The following is a 19,508-nucleotide window of genomic DNA, read 5'->3' on the forward strand; positions in this document are numbered from 1 at the left end:
TAATATCAAGGATGCCTAATGGGACATGCATGGGTTTGAGCACTAGTAATAGGTGTTTTGGAGCATATTTTCCCCCCTCCCCCCATGCTCCCCATGAGTGTGACACTTGCTAGATTTCCTTTGTTAGCAGGACAGCTTTGTATGAATAATTCTCTTCCCAAAGCCCCCTTATGGAGACCCAGGGAATAAAGATAATCTTCCACCATGCCCCTTGAAATCCCATAGATGCTCCTTGTACCCAAGAGTAATTTTCTCTTTCCATTCCCCCAAGTACCTTCTGCCAGTTCTTAATTCCTTGTAAACAAAGCTGGGAGTGAAGACTTGCTATTGCTTCTGTACTCTTACTGAGTCTGGCTGCTGTCCAGATCTGGAGATGGGTACTATGAGACTATGTTGCTAACACTGCTTTGCCAGCTGAGTGGAGGGGTCAGGAGAAGTCTAGAGGCTCCGCTGCACCCTGCCTTCCCCCCCCTAATTGGTTGGACACCTGTCTGATCTTGCTCCTTTCTCTGGCTTCTGTGGGGATATAAGGCTTGATGTACACCTAAAAATTAGATCGACCTAGCCAGGGTGGATTTGATTTAAATCACATTGATTTAAATCACTAGTCAGGAAGACTCAATTTAATCATGGATTTCTACATAACCAACAGGAATGCACTTTTATAACCTTAATATATATTCTTCACAACTCAGATAGATGTAGGTTTCATTTTTAGAAGGTACACACTATACATTTTTAAACAGTGATTTATTTTGAAAACTTTTCAGATAAGTTTTACAGCTATATCAGAAAATGAATGAATGGTTATTTCTTTTACGAAAGGTAATTGAAGAAGATAGTTCACCTCCCAATGACTTAATATGTATCTCCAGTTCAACAGGTTAATCATTAGTATTTGGAGGATTTTCTTGCCATGCTGTTTTAGGAGTTGAACATCACCAGACAGACATTTAAATTGTTTTATTTAACTAAAACAACAATGTTACGTATTCTGGATTTTTCTTCAACAGCAAACATATATTATAACAAAACAAGCATATTAATTTTGGAATTTAGTTAAACATTCAAGTTTTTTAAAATCAGGTTTGTTTTTGTTAAAATTGTTTAACTAAAATAGTTAAACATATAAATATTTAAAAAAACAAAATAAAAATTAAATCGACTGTCAGCCTGGTCAACATGAAAAACTTAAAATATTGGCTTCTGCAGCTAACTCAGTCGTTTTCACCTTCATTTTCCTGTTTGTTCATAATCTGAAAAAGAGAAATAAGTTTTCCTGCTTTTTCGGGTTCCAACCAATTTCTCAATTTGGAATGAATTAGTCCAAAGGAAGAAAATATTCTTTCTACACTGGCAGAAGAAGCTACTGCTGTTAAAAGTGAGATTGTCACTTCAACAGTCTCTGAATCCAAGTGCTTAAGTGACTTCCACCAGTTCACTAGTGTGACTTTCTTTAAAACATCATCAGCAAACATATATGAAGTTTATTACAGTTGGCATTATGGAGAGATGATTGCTGGATGTCCATGTCATAGCCAACTCTTCTTGAGCAGTTAAGGTTTGACCCTGTTATTGAACGTTGAGAATATTTGCAAGAAAATGAGCTGGAGATAGTGCTTGTCCCGTTCGTGTACTTGTTATTTAACTCTGTCATTGCATATTTTTCTTTTTAAGATCTCACTCAGTTCCTTCCAAATTTCAACAGCGTCATCAATAAAACAGCTATTTCCCTGCATTTTGTTCAAAGCTACAGAAATAGGCTTCAGGGTACTCAGCATGTGTTCAACATTTCTCTTAAGCCCAGTGTTGAGAACTTTGGCTGTGACAGTGCCATCTATTTTTTCACAATTTTGTTTACAAACTGTCATCGGATTAGGCCAGTTCTTGATGTAGTGCTCAAAGTAGTCCACTACTGAGTTTCATCTCATGTCTTGTGGGAGAGTTAGCTTGGTTCCTCCCACTTTTTTCAGAGCAGCTGCTGCAAAGTGGTTGTTACAGAAGTATTTTTCAATTTCAACAATATTAGCCTTTATTTCTGGAACACTGAAGTCTTTGGCTAGAAGGTGCATCAAATGAGCACTGCAACCGTATGTTGTTAGCTTGGGACTCTCTTCTAAATTTCTTCTCGTCTTGGATACATTTGCAGCATTGTCTGTGACCAAGCTGTGTACTAGACATTTGAATTTTTTTCACAGTTTGTTATAGCTTTTACTGCTACTTCTTGTAAGTATTCTGCTGTGTGTGCATTTCCTGATGTATCAGTTGTTTCTGTAAGGAAGACATTCCTTTCTTCTGTTGTCACACAAGCACATACAACAGGATCATTGTGGACATTGCTTCACCCATCAAGACTCAGGTTAACAATTTCACCCTCTAGACCAGGGGTGGCCAACCTGAGCCTGAGAAGGAGCCAGAATTTACCAAAGTACATTGCCAAAGAGCCACAGTAATACGTCAGCAGCCCCCCATCAGCCCCCCTGCTCCTAGCACCTCCCACCCACCAGCAGCCCCACTGATCAGCGCCTTCCCCTCCCTCCCTGCACCTCCTGATTAGCTATTTTGTGGCATGCAGGAGGCTCTGGGGGGAGGAGCGAGGGCATGGCAGGCTCAGGGGAGGGGGCGGGAAGGGGTGAAGTGGGGGCAGGGCCTGTGGTAGAGCAAGGGGTTGAGCAGTGAGCGTCCCCTGGTACTTTGGAAAGTTGGCATCTGTAGCTCCAGCCCCAGAGTCGGTGCCTATACAAAGAGCCGCATGTGGCTCCGGAGCCATAAGTTGGCCATCCTTGCTCTAGACTTTTTGCACACTGCTCAATTTCTCTTTCATACACTTGATCCAGCAATTTGCCTGCGATATCTGCTCTGTTGGGTGGACTGTATCCTGGTCTTAATGACTGAACCATGTTAATGAAGTGTGGGTTCTGAATCATACAGAAAGGAGTTTGTTGCATAAACAAACCAGGCAATTTTTTCATCAGTTACCTCTTTTTTTGTAATCTGTTGGTTCTTATCACAAACTTATCTGCGGTTGTTTCTGGATGATGGAGATTTTTTTTTTCCTTTTTGCTATACATGATATACTGTGGTCATGTGACATACATGATGTGACTGAAACACTATCATTGGCAGATGAGTTATTTGAGAATGATGCCCATGCACTACAAATAGCCCTTTTTTTGTAGTGCATGGGCATCATTCTCAAATAACTCTTATCTTAGTAGCAAATGTGATGTAGACTATATCATGGTTGTTACTTGGCAATAAGACCTGCCAGTAGAGAACAAGGTTTCTGAAATGCATAGCAATTGTTAGTTTTAAACAGATCTGGCATGGATACATAAGGCAAAAATGAGCTTACTTGGTTTTAATTAGCTTTGAAGCTTCCAAGGCTTAACTTCTCTATTAGTGGAGCAGTTGGCAATGTCTGTCTTGAGGTGCTAATCAATTTTAGCACTTGAAGCACAAGTATGATACATCATAATTGCACACTCTACAGAGTGTGCATCATGTGTGTTAGGTGCGAAGGAAGCATTTAATTTCAATCTGTACTCTGACAAATTTCTGCTCTGATGTTGTATGAAGCAAACATTTATCAGGTTGAATCATAGTTTTTTAAAACTTCAAGATGTTTACGTGTTAATTGCATTTGCTTCTTTGCCTATTTATAGACTTCTGGTGTGTGTAATCAATCAGATTTTAGTTGTTTATCCTTCATAGTTTTACATTATATTTTCTAACACAGTTAGTTCATAGTTTATTTTCTAAAGAGTAATGCTTAGTCATTACTCTAGCTTCATATTGGGAAAGTCAGAATTGCACAAAAAGCAAAAATTGAAATGTGTAGCTTCACTCTTTTTTTTTTTTAATTGTTTCCACATTTTTTGTTGTGAATGCAGCTGATCTAGAAATTCTGACATGGTTTATATTTAATTATATTCATAATGAGGAAGTAGATTGGTTTGTTTAAGGTGGTGATATTTTGCTAATCTAGCTATCGAAGGACTGGGGCGGGGTGGAGGTGTGCCAGCCGGAGACCACCTACTGTTAACCGGGTTCCAGCTGCTACTCCGCCAGGCTGGGGAGGGATGGGACTTCCTCTGGAGGCTGTTCTTGTGGGGGAGATCAGACCCAACTCTGTAGCCAGGAGAGGTACACAGGAAGTTCCGTGACTTCCAGCAGCTGAAGGCTCCCCACAGCACAGGGGAGATCAGACCCACCTCCACCTCCAGGAATCTCTCCTGGCTGCAGGGAGCTCCGCAGTTGCTGCTTTCTGAAGACAATGCAGAAGTGAGGGTGGCAATCCCGCAACCCCCCATGTCAGCTTTACAAGCCCCCCCATGACCTCCTTTTGAGTTGGGACCCCCAGGGTTACAACACCATGACATTTCAGATGTAAAGATCTGAAAAAGTGAAATTGATTACTGGTCATTTAAAAACCCTCTGGCTGTGAAATTGATCAAAATGGACTGAATTTGGTAGAACCCTAGCTATGTTTCCCCCGCATAGGAACCAAAACCAGGATTGTCATCTTGAATTTGTCCAGTTAATTCTGCATTACCATATAACTCAGTTACTTAAGTCAGCAAGGTGTTTACTGTGTAAAATAGCGTATGCTTGGGCACAAAAGGAGGTACACCTCTACCTCGATATAACGCTGTCCTCAGGAGCCAAAAATTCTTACTGCATTATAGGTGAAACCGTGTTATATTGAACTTGCTTTGATCCTCTGAAGTGCGCAGCCCTGGCCCTCCCCCCTGAGCACTGCTTTACCGCGTAATATCCGAATTCGTGTTTTGTCAGGTCACGTTATATCGGGGTAGAGGTGTACTTTGATTTGTACCAGTGCAAGCCACCTTGGACAGGGAAACAGAAAACCCACATTTAGACCTGAGCTTAGTTTTACAGATGTTCTGAAGTTTGAGAATTACAAAGATATCTGCCAGATGTCTGGGGGAAGGTGCAGGTGCTATAACTTTTTGAGCAGCAATTTAAGCAAAGGACAAATTGAAAGGATAATGTGGTAGTGGATAGATCTCAATTTTCTTGTTAAGACATCTTTGCCAGTTGTCCCACTTCAAAGAATGGAGAGGTAAAAAGCCCATCTGAGGTAGCGAAGAATGCAGTGAGTATGAAGGCAATTAATTTTTAAAAATACACTGAATCCAGTTTCATTTTTCAAAGTTTATCACTTAAAAACATTAATTTGAAATTCTGGTTCAGGTTGCAGCACCTCTTAGGTGAGTCAAACTGTGGTAAAGGATCACACCTTTGCTGCTGGACTGGAAAATGTTTGCAAGATGAAAATGTGTCCAAGTTTATAATGGAAAGTTTGAAATGATAAAAGCTTAGAGACCCTTTAAAATGAAAACTTAAACTTAGAAGGATCTTTTGAACTTTTTGGGGGGTTCCTATACTTTGTTCAGTTTTTCAACAGTCCTGACAATGTCTTATACTCATTAAAGGTAACCTGCAAAGCTTTTTAAATTTATTAATGTTTTCAGCTTGACTCATCACCCATGAAAATCCACTGTCGAAACCCTCATCTTTATTATTCTTAATTTAAACAGTGGTTCTGAACCCCAAACTCCTAGGGAAACCTGAGGGACTGTCACTGCTTACTTAACCTGTACTGAGAGGTAGCAATATTTAAGTGTTTGTCTACAGAGTTAACTCAGGCTCTTATTTGAGTGTTGCTCCTAACCTCTCTCCTGTCCATGCACAAAACCGTCTCACCTGAGTTTAGTAGTGCTTTCAATCTGAGCTGTCTGGCCCATTGTGGGGCATTAGTTATAGGTTGGGTGCTCCTTTCACTTGGGTTGGTAACTTGCCCACTGAATTTTCAGCAAGGATGTAGGTTAAATCACTTGACTGCTGATAGTCCTCCGATGCCTTTCCACAATTCCCCTATGTGCCCAGAAGGACTGACAAGTTCTCCCACAATTCACTGGGAAAGAATCAGAGTGGCTCAGGTTACTATGACACAAACGATGGGATAGGAGCCCAGAAGTCCTGTCATTTCAGGATGCAGAATTTAGGTATGGCTGCTCAGACCTGGGCTAGGCTGATCTGAGTGCTCAGACCTGGGTGCCAGTCATCTGAGTTGCTTCTGAAATGAAGACATGCCCAGAATGTGATAAGAGGAATAATCTCGGACTTCTAGGAACTGTGACTACTATTCTATGATTAATGTGTTATGGGGTATTTGATATTTCTATTTTGTGAGCGTAAAAAGGTGTGTACAAAATGCAAACTTCAAGGAATTAAAAAAACAAGACAAGTTATTTGGGTGATTTGAACAAATGTTAACATATAAGGGTTATCTTATTTCAGTAAAGCTTTGCAGATCATGGTTAATGGATACAGAAGTCATGATCTACCCTGATGCTTTTAAGATCTGTTTTTTTGGATCACAAATGGGAGAAATTACTTGAGTCAAGACTAATTGTGAAACCTGCATACAAGTTTACTCTTGTGATTAGTTCAAGTCATGTCAGCTGAAGCTTTTTAAGCCAATAAACTTAAGTGTGCATGATAAACCATGTAAAATTCCTGAAATATTGTATCATCGGGTTAAGGTACGTCGGAAACTCAAACTCCGCTGCAATTATGGCTTAACTCATCAGTTCTCCACCAGGGGTTCATGAGCCCTTTCAGGGAGGCTGCAGGGCCCACAACTGAAACACAGTGCCCTGAGCCGCAATGCCTCCCCTTTCCCTGTGGGGCTGAAGCCGGAAGCCCTGGTGGTCCCCCTCTTCCCTCCCCTCTGAAGCCGGGAGTAGCAAGGGACTGAAGCCCTGAGCCCATGGGCAGAGTTGGGGGGGGGCACAAAGGTGTTGCCCCCTCAAACTGAAGTGCCTTACCCAGAATGGGGCAGTCTTGGGAGAGCTCTGCCCCCCCCCCACCTCCTCCTCTACCCCAACTCCCCTCAGGCAAGCCCTCTGGCTGGGTTGTAGGGGGGACACCAGAGCCAGGCAGTGCAGGACAGGTGCTCCTCTGGCTGCTGGTGCTGTGGAGTGTGCAGCTTTGGCATTCCCCCATCTGCTGCTGGTGCCCGGTGTTGCAGCTGCTCCTCAGCTCCCAGCCCCCTTTGACTGCTCAGGCAGCCAGTAAGAGCTACCTGGGTGGGGTGGGGGGGCGGACTTGACTCTGGGGGTTGGCAGAGCCCTCGGGGAGCTGCCAACACAGGAGCTCTCCCAGCACACAGCCCCTAGTGACCCCTCTCGCTGCAACCTGAGGTACACCCCTCACTGCACACAGCCTACAGCTACCCCCTGCCTGCACCGAGTGGCTTTCAAACTTTCTGAGCTGAGTCCCCTTTGAGTTGTATTTTTTTCGGTTGCATCCCCCACACAACTCAGATGGGCTGGGTGGCCTGCTGAGGTGAGTCGGGGTGAAGGTGGCACTCCCTTCATGGACCTAGCTGTGTGGAGTTGGCCTGACTCCCACCGGCCCTCATGCCCCTCACCCCTCAAAATAAAGTCAAACTATGCATATGCCCAACGGTTCCTCCCGGCCTGGAGCCCTGAGTCTCCCTGCTCCACTCTGGAGTTTTTATAGCATGTTAAGCGGGGCCTCGGAAAGAAAGTTTGACAGTCCATGGCTTAACTGACATCGAGGTTAGGACCATCCAGACTAGTGGTGTGGTTCTTGAATGCTGGGGACCCTGGGGAATCAAAATTGTAAATTGGCAACATTTTTCAATCTAAAATTTCGTATATGAAAGTGCAATAGACCTTGTTTTAAGTCCTGCTTATATAAATAAATGTTGCCTCTCAACTCAGACAAGGAGAAAGTTTAAAAATAATAAAAGGAAATAAGTTTTAAAACTTGTGATATTCATTGTCTCAAAAGATTACTGAGTCCTAGAATTTAAGAAGAGTCAAAAATAGTATTTTTATTTTAGGACCTCAGATTCCTTAACATAGCAGCTTTTGGGGAAACGTCCCACTTGTGCAGTTCTACAAGTAGCAGTAATGAGGTAAGCGTTAGTACAGACCAGCTGATTGCATTTTTACCCCACTGCCCTCTAATTCTGAGCAGGTCTGTATGATAGTAGTAAAAATAGTGGCCACCAGTCTGCTGTAGTGATTCTACCATTACTGCCACTTAGTGGTGCAGTGGTGGGGGATTTCTTGAAAATATCCAGTATGTAAAAGAATTAGCTGGGTTTTTAGGAGGAAACTCTCACCTTCTGAAGTATAGATACCAGGTTTTGAGTAGCTCCATGTGTGACAAATTTATGAAAATTAATGACCTAACTTTCATATTGGTAAATTTGCATATAGCTTAACACACTTCATCTTCAAAGTGTGTGGCTTTACTGCTTGTGAAAGGGGTTGTTTTGACAGCCTTGGTAAAATAAAAAACACTCGGCAGCAGGACAAACTTCCTATGACTTGGTGGTGCTGGCAGGGCAACTTTGTTTAGGGTCAGTTCAGTCTCTGTGGCCCTTGCAGGGACTTTACCTGTCTGAATCTGCCAGTTATTACAGAGTGTGGTGACATGTGACAAAGTTTGACTGAGGAGGTAGAATTGAGACCCACCAAATGCCCTATAGATGGGAACAACTTTGAATCATTCTGAGTTGGGCTGGATTGGTGATCTCCAGGAGAGAGGCTGTAACTTGTTAGTAGCATCCTGAGGGATCCAGCTCCCTGATAAGTGCTAATGTTTCTTCTTCAAGAATAAGACTTGCTTTTTGGAAAGACAAGCTTACTAAATTCTGGTCTTTCTTTTCGGAGCTTACACACACAGGATCTTCTCTTCTCTGGACATATGGGCAAAGCTTCCGTCACACTATACAATTAAGTAGCTCACACTGTTCTTAAAGGGACAGCTTGCTAACAATACAAACGGTTCAAAATATACTAAAACAAATGTTGAACACAACATCCTAATTCATTTTAAAGTGTTTTCAATATAAAGTTACTAACAATTACTATTATTCCAGGGTCTTTACACTTAGGGGTCATTTTACAGAGAGAGGCTTACATAAAAATTCCCCATTTGGTGGAGGAGATGGGCATAAGCAGGATTTGAACCTGCAGACCTATAGTATGGACCCATTTCCTTTTGGTAGTAAAGCAGGCTGTTTATCCTATATAGGTATGTATACACTTCAAGCTGGGAGTGCAGTTCCCTCTAGCTCTCATCAAGATAGCATGATAAAACTAGCATAGCTGCACTGGTGGGATGTGCTAGCTACTCTGAATAAATGCGTAGGGTCTCAGGTGGGTACATACTTGGGGCTGCTAGCCCATCCTGCTGCTTGTGCTGCCATAGGATACATTCTGTTTGTAGCATGCTAGGTCTGAGAGCTAATGTGAGTATGTCTCCTTGAGCTCAAAGTGTAGACATAACCTCTGTGCACCCATATGTAGAGGGAAATGTAACCCACTGGCAAAGTGGGTTACAAAACTCTGTGTGCACATTCTGCAAATTAGGGTTTTCATCATGCTACCTAATTTAAAGGCAGTTGAAATTTCCCCAGTTCTGCCTACTTCATCTCCAGCAAGTTCCCTTCATTTGCCTCATTCAGTTGGATATTGGAAACTACACCCTACTTAAGCACAGTTGCATTGTAGGATGAGTTTCAGTAATAGCACATTAGTAACACAATAAAAGAAATGAAGTCTCATTTACTTTAATCTGGCTTCATGGGCACACTAATGCAGTCTTCCATCTAACTTTCTCCCTTCATTTCCTTTAATTTATTTGACATGGATTTTTCTAAAACCAAGTAACACAGTAGTATTGTTCAAGTTTAATTTTTGAAAGGCTTGCATTGATAATGTAACCAAAAAAAATAATCTCCCACAATGCGATCTGCACTGTTCACTGTGCTAAATGGTATAATATGTCTTGTAAATTTCACCTAATTGTTTCCTGAGACTAGTGCTGAGTTTTCAAACACAAACTGAGAAGGACTACCAAATATCTTAAACAACTATTACTTCTTCTCTAGTGTGAGGATCTGCCTTGATCACGTCAATATCTTTGTACCTCTATTGGACCAAATAGTGCAAATAGCAGCTTTGTCTATCTAGAGCAGTTCACCCTGGTTTCAAAGTTTGCCCAATTACGGTGGGGTTACAATATTCTGCTGGCTGTAAGTGAGGCAGGTTCAGACTGCATCAGCAAAATATTTAACCCAGAGAACAATGCTGGATTACAACCTCATTTTGACACTGTGCATGGACATTTTGGTCTAGTCTGAGTGTAACTTGCAAGACTTGTGGCTATTGTATGGAGCTGACCTGCTTTCTGAGAAGATCCAACTAAATTGCTGTTCATTCCAGATATATTAGGCTATTGGAGGCTTAAGTATATCAAAGCCTATTGACTATGCAATGTAGGGAGTTACCTTCTCATCATCTTTCTGTCAGACTGTAAAAATCACCATGTTGTGGTCTCATCTCCAATCCAGTGGAATGAGATGGTGGGGAGTGTGTGTGTTTCACTGAATAATGGAACATGTTGGCAGATTTTTGTCTAATTCCTAGCTTTTAAAAGTTTAATGAACAAATATTCTGTTGGAAACTTTCAGCTAACTATCCTTTTCTAATCAGATTTTTGATGCAGGGTTTTCTCAGTTCAAATCCAGGGGCTCGCTACATCTGTCCCCTCTTGGTCTCTGAGTGCACCCTCACGTATCCTGGAACAGAATTCCACAGTTCTTCCACTCTTACACTAAGCTCTGGGCTAGAGTATCTGTGTATTTACCATGCTTACCCAGCAGGTTTGACTGAATTTTGGCACTTGGATTCTTCCATTTGGGACTAGTGGTGGTGTGACATTCCCCTGGTGTGATCTGCTAGGTCATGCCATCCTCGACTCTGGGAGCCAGCTTTACTCTGCTCTCCTGTGAGAACCCCCACTCCAAGACTGTTCATGCACAGGCTCTAGTATGTAAGCTGCTCCCAGCTACGCGAGTGAGCACTTTTGACCAGCCACTGCTTGGATTGTGCAACCGAATGACACTAGCCAATATCTTCGGTCCCAGTCACAACCCTAGGAACCTCCTGTCTTGCAGTGTCCAGTTATGCCCGCTGGACGTTGCAAGCTTATATGAATTCATCAGTTTAACAAAGAAATTTGAAATGTACCAGGCTTGTTATTCCAAGGGGAGTCTCTGACACACTTCAAACCAAATGCACGGCTTCAGGTACAATAAACAAACGTATTAACTACAAATGATTGACTTATAACCACTTAAAATCTAAGCACAAGAAGTTGGATTTGGTCAAATGAAATAAAAGCAAAACGCATTCTAAACTGACCTCACACTTTCAGTGCCCTTACAAACTTAGATGCTTCTCACTGCAGGCTGGCTGGTTGCCCTTCAGCCAGGCACTCCCCTTTGATCAGCGCTTCAGTCGCTTGGTGGTGGTGTCTGTAGATGGAGGTGGAAGAGAGAGCATGGCAAACATCTCTCCCTTTTATCATATTTTCTTCCTTCTTGGCTTTCTCCCCCTTCAGAGTCAGGTGAGCATTACCTCATTGTAGTCCCAAACTGAGCAAGGGAAGGGGGGTGACTCACTCGAGAGTCCAACAGATCCTTTTTTGGCCAGTGTCCTTTGTTCCTGTGAGGCTGGGCTGGGTTGGTTCCATACATGCCCTGATGAGGTGTGAACTGCCCCTCTGCTCCTGGAGAGTTTTGCCTGGGCTTATTTTAAGCCATGAGGACACATTTTCAGCCTCATAATTGTATACATGAAATTACAACCTATAACTTTACTGTAGCAACAATGCTCAGTGCATCATGAGCCTTCTGAAGACACCTGACATGACAAACTTTGCATTGGATACCACACAATCATCTTATAAGGATGAACATGGGGGTGCAGGGCGTTCCCCCGAGGTTCAGAGTGTCACAGGTGGTCAGTGACAAAACAGTCATCTTAAGAGAAGAATATTTTGGTTTTAACTGTAGGACCAAAGCAATTAAAGAGGATTTTTAAACCTGCCACAGTTGTTCTCCAGTGTGCACAGGTCTCTTTCTGTCTTGGCATTGTCTCTTGTCCTTCAAGTGTTTGGGGAGACATGGCTTATCTCTTTCTTTCCTGCACGTTTTTTCCCTGATATCCCATATTAAACTGAACCAATATATTTATACTTTTATTCATAAATTATTACAGAGCAGCTCCAGTTCATCACAATGATCTAGACCAGTGGTTCTCAACCTATTTACCATTGAGTGCTACCTGTATGGTCCTGAGGATATCACATGGGCCGCAGCTCTGTGCTGATTGGGCCGCAAGTGGCCGGGGGGCTCAGGTAGACAACCATTGAACTAGATTGACTTGTATAACACAAAGCCAAGTACATCACCCATTAATTTCTGCATCAAGGCCGTAGCTTAAGCTATAGCATACTTTTAGGATGACCTCCTGTTGTGATTTAAAGACTTAAAGCGAAGGAGAATTTATTACATCCCCAGGTAAGTTGTTCCAATGGTTAATTCCCTCACTGTTAAATTCACACTGAAAATAACGTGCAAAATTTGTGTCAAGCTGCAACTTCCAACCACGGGATCATATTATGCCCCTCTCTGGCAGATTAAAGAGCCACCTACTATTTGAAATCCCTTCCTCATGTAGAAACTTCGTAGATCATGATCAAGTTGCTTGTTGTTCTTAAGGGACTCAATTTAGTTTATCTAGATCTCACTATAATATGGTATATTTCCCAGAAATTGAATAATTTTTGTAGCTGTCTCCTGAACCTTTTGCAACATCCTCTTTGAAGCATGAAGACTTGAACTGGAGGCAGCATTTCAGTAATGGTCCCACTAATACCATATTCAGAGGTATTGTCTTCCCTGCTCTTGCTTGACATTCCCCTACTTATGCAACAAAGGATCTTGTTCTCCCTCTTAGCTGCAGCATCACATTGGGAACTCATGTTCAGTTGGCTATCTATCGTTTCCCCTACGTACTTTCCACTGTTACTGGATTCCCAGGATACTCCCCAATCTTGTAAGCATGACTTACGTTATTTGTTTCTAGACATATAACTTTACATTTGGCTATATTAAAATGCATGCTATTCAAACGAATACATTTAGGAAGTGATTCGGGTTAGTCAGCATGACTCATCTGTCCCCTTGTTTACCCCTCCAGTTTTTGTCATCTGCAAATCTTAATAGCAATTCTGTACTCCAGATCATTGATTGCTATTGAATAGCATTGGACCAAGAACTATCGGATGACTGTTCTCCATTTACAATTACTTTTTGCAGTCTGTCACTTAACCAGTGTCTAACCATTTAATATGGGCTGTTTTGGAACAATTTACATGAAGATGTGGTGGATTCTTCAGTTTGAGTCTTTAAGATTGGATATCTTTCTAAAAGATATGATCTAGCTGAGTAAGAAGCGATGCATTAATTACTGGGTGAACGTTATGGCCTGTGCGGCGTTGGATTTCAGACTAGGTGATCATGATGGTCATTTCTGGCCTCAAAAATCTCTAGGACTTTCTGTTCACGATTAAAAGAATAGCAAAATTGTAGGCTAGGGCAGATGTGCATTGGGTAGAGTTCTTTGGCCGGTGCAGGGAGGAGAGGCTCTGAGGGATATAGGAGGGAAAACAAAAGGAAGTGTTTTGGTGCCTGCCAACACATGGCTGTGTTAATTCTGGTACTATTACCTTGAGAAACAAATGTAAAAATAGGCACCTTCTTTATTTGACACACATTGAATATAGTGTAATAGTACTAATATATTGCTACAGGAGCTCTTCAAAAATATGAAGCAAATATATGAACCTGTAGAATGCTCCACCTTATTGTATATTTCATTCCCATTAAATGTAACGTTCTATATACATCAGAAAAAGTGGTGTTTGAAAACCAGTTTTTCAGTCAGCTTACCAGGTAGCTTGTACAGATCTTGCTGAATTGTGTTCACCAATTAAAGTCTACTCAAGGAGTGCTTCTACCACATGTCTAGTATATCTTATGAATCTCATGTAGCGTACAGTTCAAACTGATCCACCTAAGTTGGTTAAGTAAACTTTTTTGTGGGGTAGGATTAAGAGGACTAGAACTGAGCAGCATTCTGCAAAACTGTTTTACAAATTTTCAATTTATTTCACTCTTCCAGAAGTAGAAAGGGCTATGTCAAAATCAAAGTAAAAGCACAAAATGCATTCCAGTCTGTTTCAAAATTAAGCAAAAAACAGCAAACCAAAAAATTTGACCTAACATTTCATTCCTTACATCTGAAAACATTTTATTGGGAACATTACAAACCAAAACCCTCAATAGGCATGCTTCAGTTAAAAGTAATAGTGAAGCAAACTATTTTCAAAGCATTATCTGTAGTATTACTTGCCCCAGAAGTTTGGTTGGGGGGGAACAGGGGTCAGAGACGAGTTATTCTACATCTAAACTACTGCATGCATTAATAGTCCAGAGACATCTTTGGCAAGCTGTAACCCTGTACAGTGCTTCCTCCTTTGTCTCCATGCACCTGTCATCTAAAAAGAGAATAGTGTTGTGTTCATAAAGATTTCAGAGCATGTCACCCAGATCTCAATTTGGTGTAGGGCTAAATTTCTTCTTTTAATGACAGATTCCAGAAATAGCAAAATCCTCACATTTCAGCTCTATTTCTGTTAAATAGAAAGTGAAATATTCAAAAATTAAATCAGGAGCTATAGGAAAACTATTGATGCAAGTATGATGAGATCTAGAGAGTGTAGGTTAACTGATCTGGTATATGTGTGGATACATTTTTATGGATTAAGAGAAACCATTCTCATTGCTGATGTGGAAGACTACAGTTGGTTAAACTCCAAATTTGAGACTGATGTCTCAGCTAACAATGTAGACCAGTCTTTCAACCTTTCCAGACTTCTTTACCCCGTTAAGGAGTCTGATATGTCTTGCGTATCCTAAATTTCACCTCACTTAAAAACTACTTGCTTACAAAATCAGACATAAATACAAAAGTGTCACACCGCACTATTACTGAAAAATTGCTTACTTTCTCATTTTTACCATGTAATTATAAAATAAATCAATGGACTATAAATATTGTACTTGCATTTTAGTGTATCGTATATAGAGCAGTATAAACAAATCATTGTCTGTATGGAATTTTATTTTGTGCTGACTTTTGCTAGTGCTTTTTATGTAGCCTGCTGTATAACTAGGCAAATATTTAGATGAGTTGATGTACTCCTTGGAAGACTCTGTGTACCCCCAGTAGTCCATGTTGAATACCTGTGTGGTGGAATAGAGGAGTACAATAAGGCCTTGTCTAAACCAGTGGTTTTCAAACTAGGGCCTCCGCTTGTTCAGGGAAAGCCCCTGGCGGGCTGGGCTGGTTTGTTTACCTGCTGCGTCTGCAGGTTCAGCTGATCGCAGCTCCCAGTGGCCACGGTTCGCTGCTCCAGGCCAATGGGGGCTGCGGGAAGCGGCGAACAATACCCTTGCTCCCTCGGTCCGTGCCAGCAGACGAACTCACTCTATCCCTGCAGCTCCTTTTATATGAGCCTGCTGAGCCCTGATTGGCTGCTCCCTGCAGCCTCTTTCATGATTGACTGCATCCCATACAACTGCTCTAGGCAGGTTGGATGACTTCTCCACTGCCCTTTTCTGGGGCAGGGGATGGCAGGGCCATGAAGGGTCCAGCAGGAGGCTTTTGGGCCTAATCCACCCCATCACAAATACGAAGAAAATTGGCCTGTAAACTCCCTCCATTTTTGTGATCCATTGTCATTTGCCTCAAGTACTGTATATCATAAACATGTGCTAAACATTGACACTAACATGATGGACCTTTATTTGATAGAAACTGACATAATTGTAAAGCAGAGTGCACTCTTCTTTCCCTCCTCCTCCCCACTTTGTACTTCTATTTGTGAAACTACATTGGAGAATCACACGGAATCCAAATTTATTTAGAACTGTCCTCAGCACTATATTATAATGTAAACTGCCTATCTTAATTCTTCAAACTTGTATATTATGTATTACCACCTGCTACTTTATGCACCTTTTGACTTTTAAACAGTACTATAAAAACAAAACCAGCAGTACTTTTCTGGAGAGATTCTCGTAAACTCCATGTATTAGGCAGCCTAGATCTTTAATTCTTTTCCTCCCTGCAAATTTCTGTTGCCATTCCTCTTCCATTTGACTTCTTCACTCCAGACGAGTGCAGTGTGACTTTACCTTAATGCAGGCAGGTAACCTAGTGGGAACACAAGTTGAAATACTTACGGTAGGGTGTCCTGGCCATGTCTGAATCTTTCCATAGCGACTGCCTGCTGCCATGTGGTAAAACTCAACTCTCTGAATATAGCCTCTCGTTGCTGGAATTCTGTGACTTGAAGAATTGAGCAAAGTTTTCATTGCCCATCTGGGTTGTTTTCAGTGTGTGTGGGGGGGACACAAAACCTTATTGCATTTCCAGCTCTCGATGGAAGCTACAGTTCAGGATACTTCTACTATAACTAAAAATATAGAAATGCTCAGAATCAACAAATGTTCATTAATGCCACATCTTGAGTCATCATGAATACATCATTACTGAACTATTGCTGGGACCCTTAAATCTTAATTTGCTGGGTGACATTTTTATCAGCAATATAGTAGTAAAGACAAGTAGCAGAAATAATGAAACCCATTCTCTAGAAGTTTGTGGGTTTTTTTGTTTTTTAACTTAGTTTTTCATTTTTTCTTTGGCCTGTAACATAACAAATGTATGGGAGGGATGAATCTTTTCTCTCTGTGATGCTGGCCATTTGCTATAGCTGAAGTATTCTGGGTAGCTTGAGGTCCCTACATATAAACTACTTTATTTGAAAAAGAGATGTAATGCTGCAAGGCTGTTCACATCACAATATAAAAACAAATTTACATACTGTTTTTAAACTTTTAACCCAGACAGTTGGTACTAACATGGATGCTAAACTAAATTACTTGAATCTTTTTATTAGCAGAGTGCAAGTGCTTCTATTTTTCAAGCTGTGCATCTCTTAAACCACTGGTTAATACCAATCACTGGAAGGTATAGATGCTTTTAATCCTTTCAAAGTAAATGTTTTTTCTTGGCACATATGGGTTTTAGTACTGTGCTGGTTAGGACTGATAAAGAGATTTTTGCACAGATTGTAAAATTGATTCCAGATATCTTAATACCGTAACAAATGCTCTCACATTGGTACTGCAGGGCAGAGCTTTTGTGAGGGATAAAGTGATAAAAATGTTTCCTGTAGACGTTCATGAAACTTGACTCATGCAGTTAAAATTTTTCTGATGTTACTGAGGCCACTTGTCCTGTCCATGCGCAGCTGATGCATTGAGACAGAGGAAGTACTAAATTATCTGATTCTGTTCCTGTTTGGCTTGGAGGATCGCAAGGGTAATTTGATCAGAAATAATTGATAGGGGAGTGCATATTGCTAGTATTGGTCTCTGGCTTTTTGGCCAAGGCTGCTGATGAAGTCAAATTACTCCTGACAAGGGTTAAAAGGTCTTGGTGAGATGTAAAACTTTAGAGCCTACAAGTCCACTTAGTCCTCCTCCTTGTTCAGCCAGTCACTCAAAGAAGTTCGTTTACATTTGCAGGAGGTAATGCTGCTCACTTCTTGTTTACAGTGTCACCTGAAAGTGAGAACAGACATTCACATGGCATTGTTGTAGCCAGAATCGCAAGATATTTACGTGCCAGATGTGCTAAAGATTCATATGTCCCTTCATGCTTCAACCGCCATTCCAGTCCATGCTGATAACTGGTTCTGCTCAATAAAGCAGTGCAAACTGGCGCACGTTCGCTTTTCATTATCTGAGTCAGACGCCACCAGCAGAAGGTTGATTTTCTTTTTTGATGGTTTGGGTTTTGTAGTTTCTGCATCGGAGTGCTATTATTTTAAGACTTCTGAAACATGTTCTACACCTCATCTCTCAGATTTTGGAAGGCACTTGAGATTCTTAAACCCTGGGTCGAGTGCTGTAGCTATCTTTAGAAATCTCACATTGGTACCTTCTTTGCATTTTGTCAGATCTGCAGTGAGAGTGTTCTTAAAACGAACAACATTGCTGGGTCATCATCTGAGACTGCTATAATATGAAATACATGGCAGAATGCTGGTATAACAGAACAGGAGGTATACTATTCTCCCCTAAGGTGTTCAGTCAAAATTTAATTAACACATTATTTTTTTTAATGAGTATCATCTGCATGGAAGCATGTCCTCTGGAATGATGGCCGAAGCATGAAGGGGCATATGAATGGTTAGCATATCTGGCACATAAATACCTTGCAGTGCCGGCTACAAAAGTGCCATGTGTATGCCTGTTCTCACTTTCAGGTGACGTAAATAAAAAGCAGTCAGCAGTATCTTCCGTACATGTAAACTTGTTTGTCTTAGCAATTGGCTGAATAAGAAGTAGGACTTGAGTGTATTTGTAGGTGCTAAAGTTTTACATTGTTTTGTTTTTGAGTGCAGTTATGTAACAAAACAAATCTACATTTGTAAGTTGCGCTTTCACCATAAAAAGATTATGGTACTTGTATGAGGTGAATTGAAATACTATTTCTTTTGTTTATCATTTTTACAGTGCAAATATTAGTAATAAAAATATAACTTGAGCACTGTACACTGTGTTGTGTTATAATTTAAATCAATATATTTGAAAATGTAAAAAAAATCCAAAAATTGTTAATTTCTATTAATATTATTTTACAGTACGATTAAAATTGTGATTAATTTCAATTTTTAATGGCATTTTTTGAATTAATCGTGAGAGTTAACTGCAATTAATCGTCAGCCCTAATAATTACCTTAGCTGGCTAAAAGTAACAGTTCAGTTTTCAGAAACAGTAGAATTTTTGCCTTTATAACCACATGTGCACAGCTACCTAACAGTGTTTATATTTGTGTATTCTGCTTGTTTGTGGTGCAAAAAATGTGCTGAACTGGTTACACAAACCACTTAGTGCAGTGGTTCTCCAACTTTTGTACTGGTGACCCCTTTCACGCAGCAAGCCTCTGAGTGCGACCCCCCCCCCCCCTTATAAATTAAAAACACTTTTTTATATTTAACGCTATTATAAATGCTTGAGGTGAAGTGTGGTTGGGATGGAGGTTGACAGCTTGCGACCCCGATGTAATAACATGACCCTCTGAGGGGTCCCGACCCCCAGTTTGAGAACCCCTAATTTAGTGCCAGCTATACCACTGGCTGATTACAGATTATTTTGACATGCTCTTGCTGTGTTGCAGATGCTTATAGAGTACTTAAATAGAACATAGTATGCATGTCAGTAATCTTTAATTGCTATTTCATTTGTTTTCAGTTTGGAACAGGGTGAGGGTATAGTTTCTAGCTGGGTTTGTAGAAAAATGACACCAGGCCAGTGGTCTTCATGTAATTCAGGAATCAGAGAGTCAGGAGCAGCTTTGGAGCTTGTTTCAGACTGTTGGAGGTGACTGTTATAGGCTCTTGGGTGGATAGAAACATAACTCCCATATGTGTTTTTTTTTTTTTCCAGGGA

At 41.0% G+C, this 19,508-nt stretch overlaps 1 protein-coding gene across 15 annotated transcripts in view; it reads left to right on the forward strand.

Annotated features, from left to right (window-relative positions):
* NUMB (NUMB endocytic adaptor protein) overlaps nt 1-19,508 on the forward strand; it is a 119,038-nt gene that overhangs the window by 13,982 nt on the left and 85,548 nt on the right. The gene's annotated exons all lie outside the window — the stretch shown is intronic.

Source organism: Mauremys reevesii, linkage group 4 (assembly GCF_016161935.1).
Source record: "Mauremys reevesii isolate NIE-2019 linkage group 4, ASM1616193v1, whole genome shotgun sequence".
Classification (NCBI taxonomy): domain Eukaryota; kingdom Metazoa; phylum Chordata; order Testudines; family Geoemydidae; genus Mauremys; species Mauremys reevesii.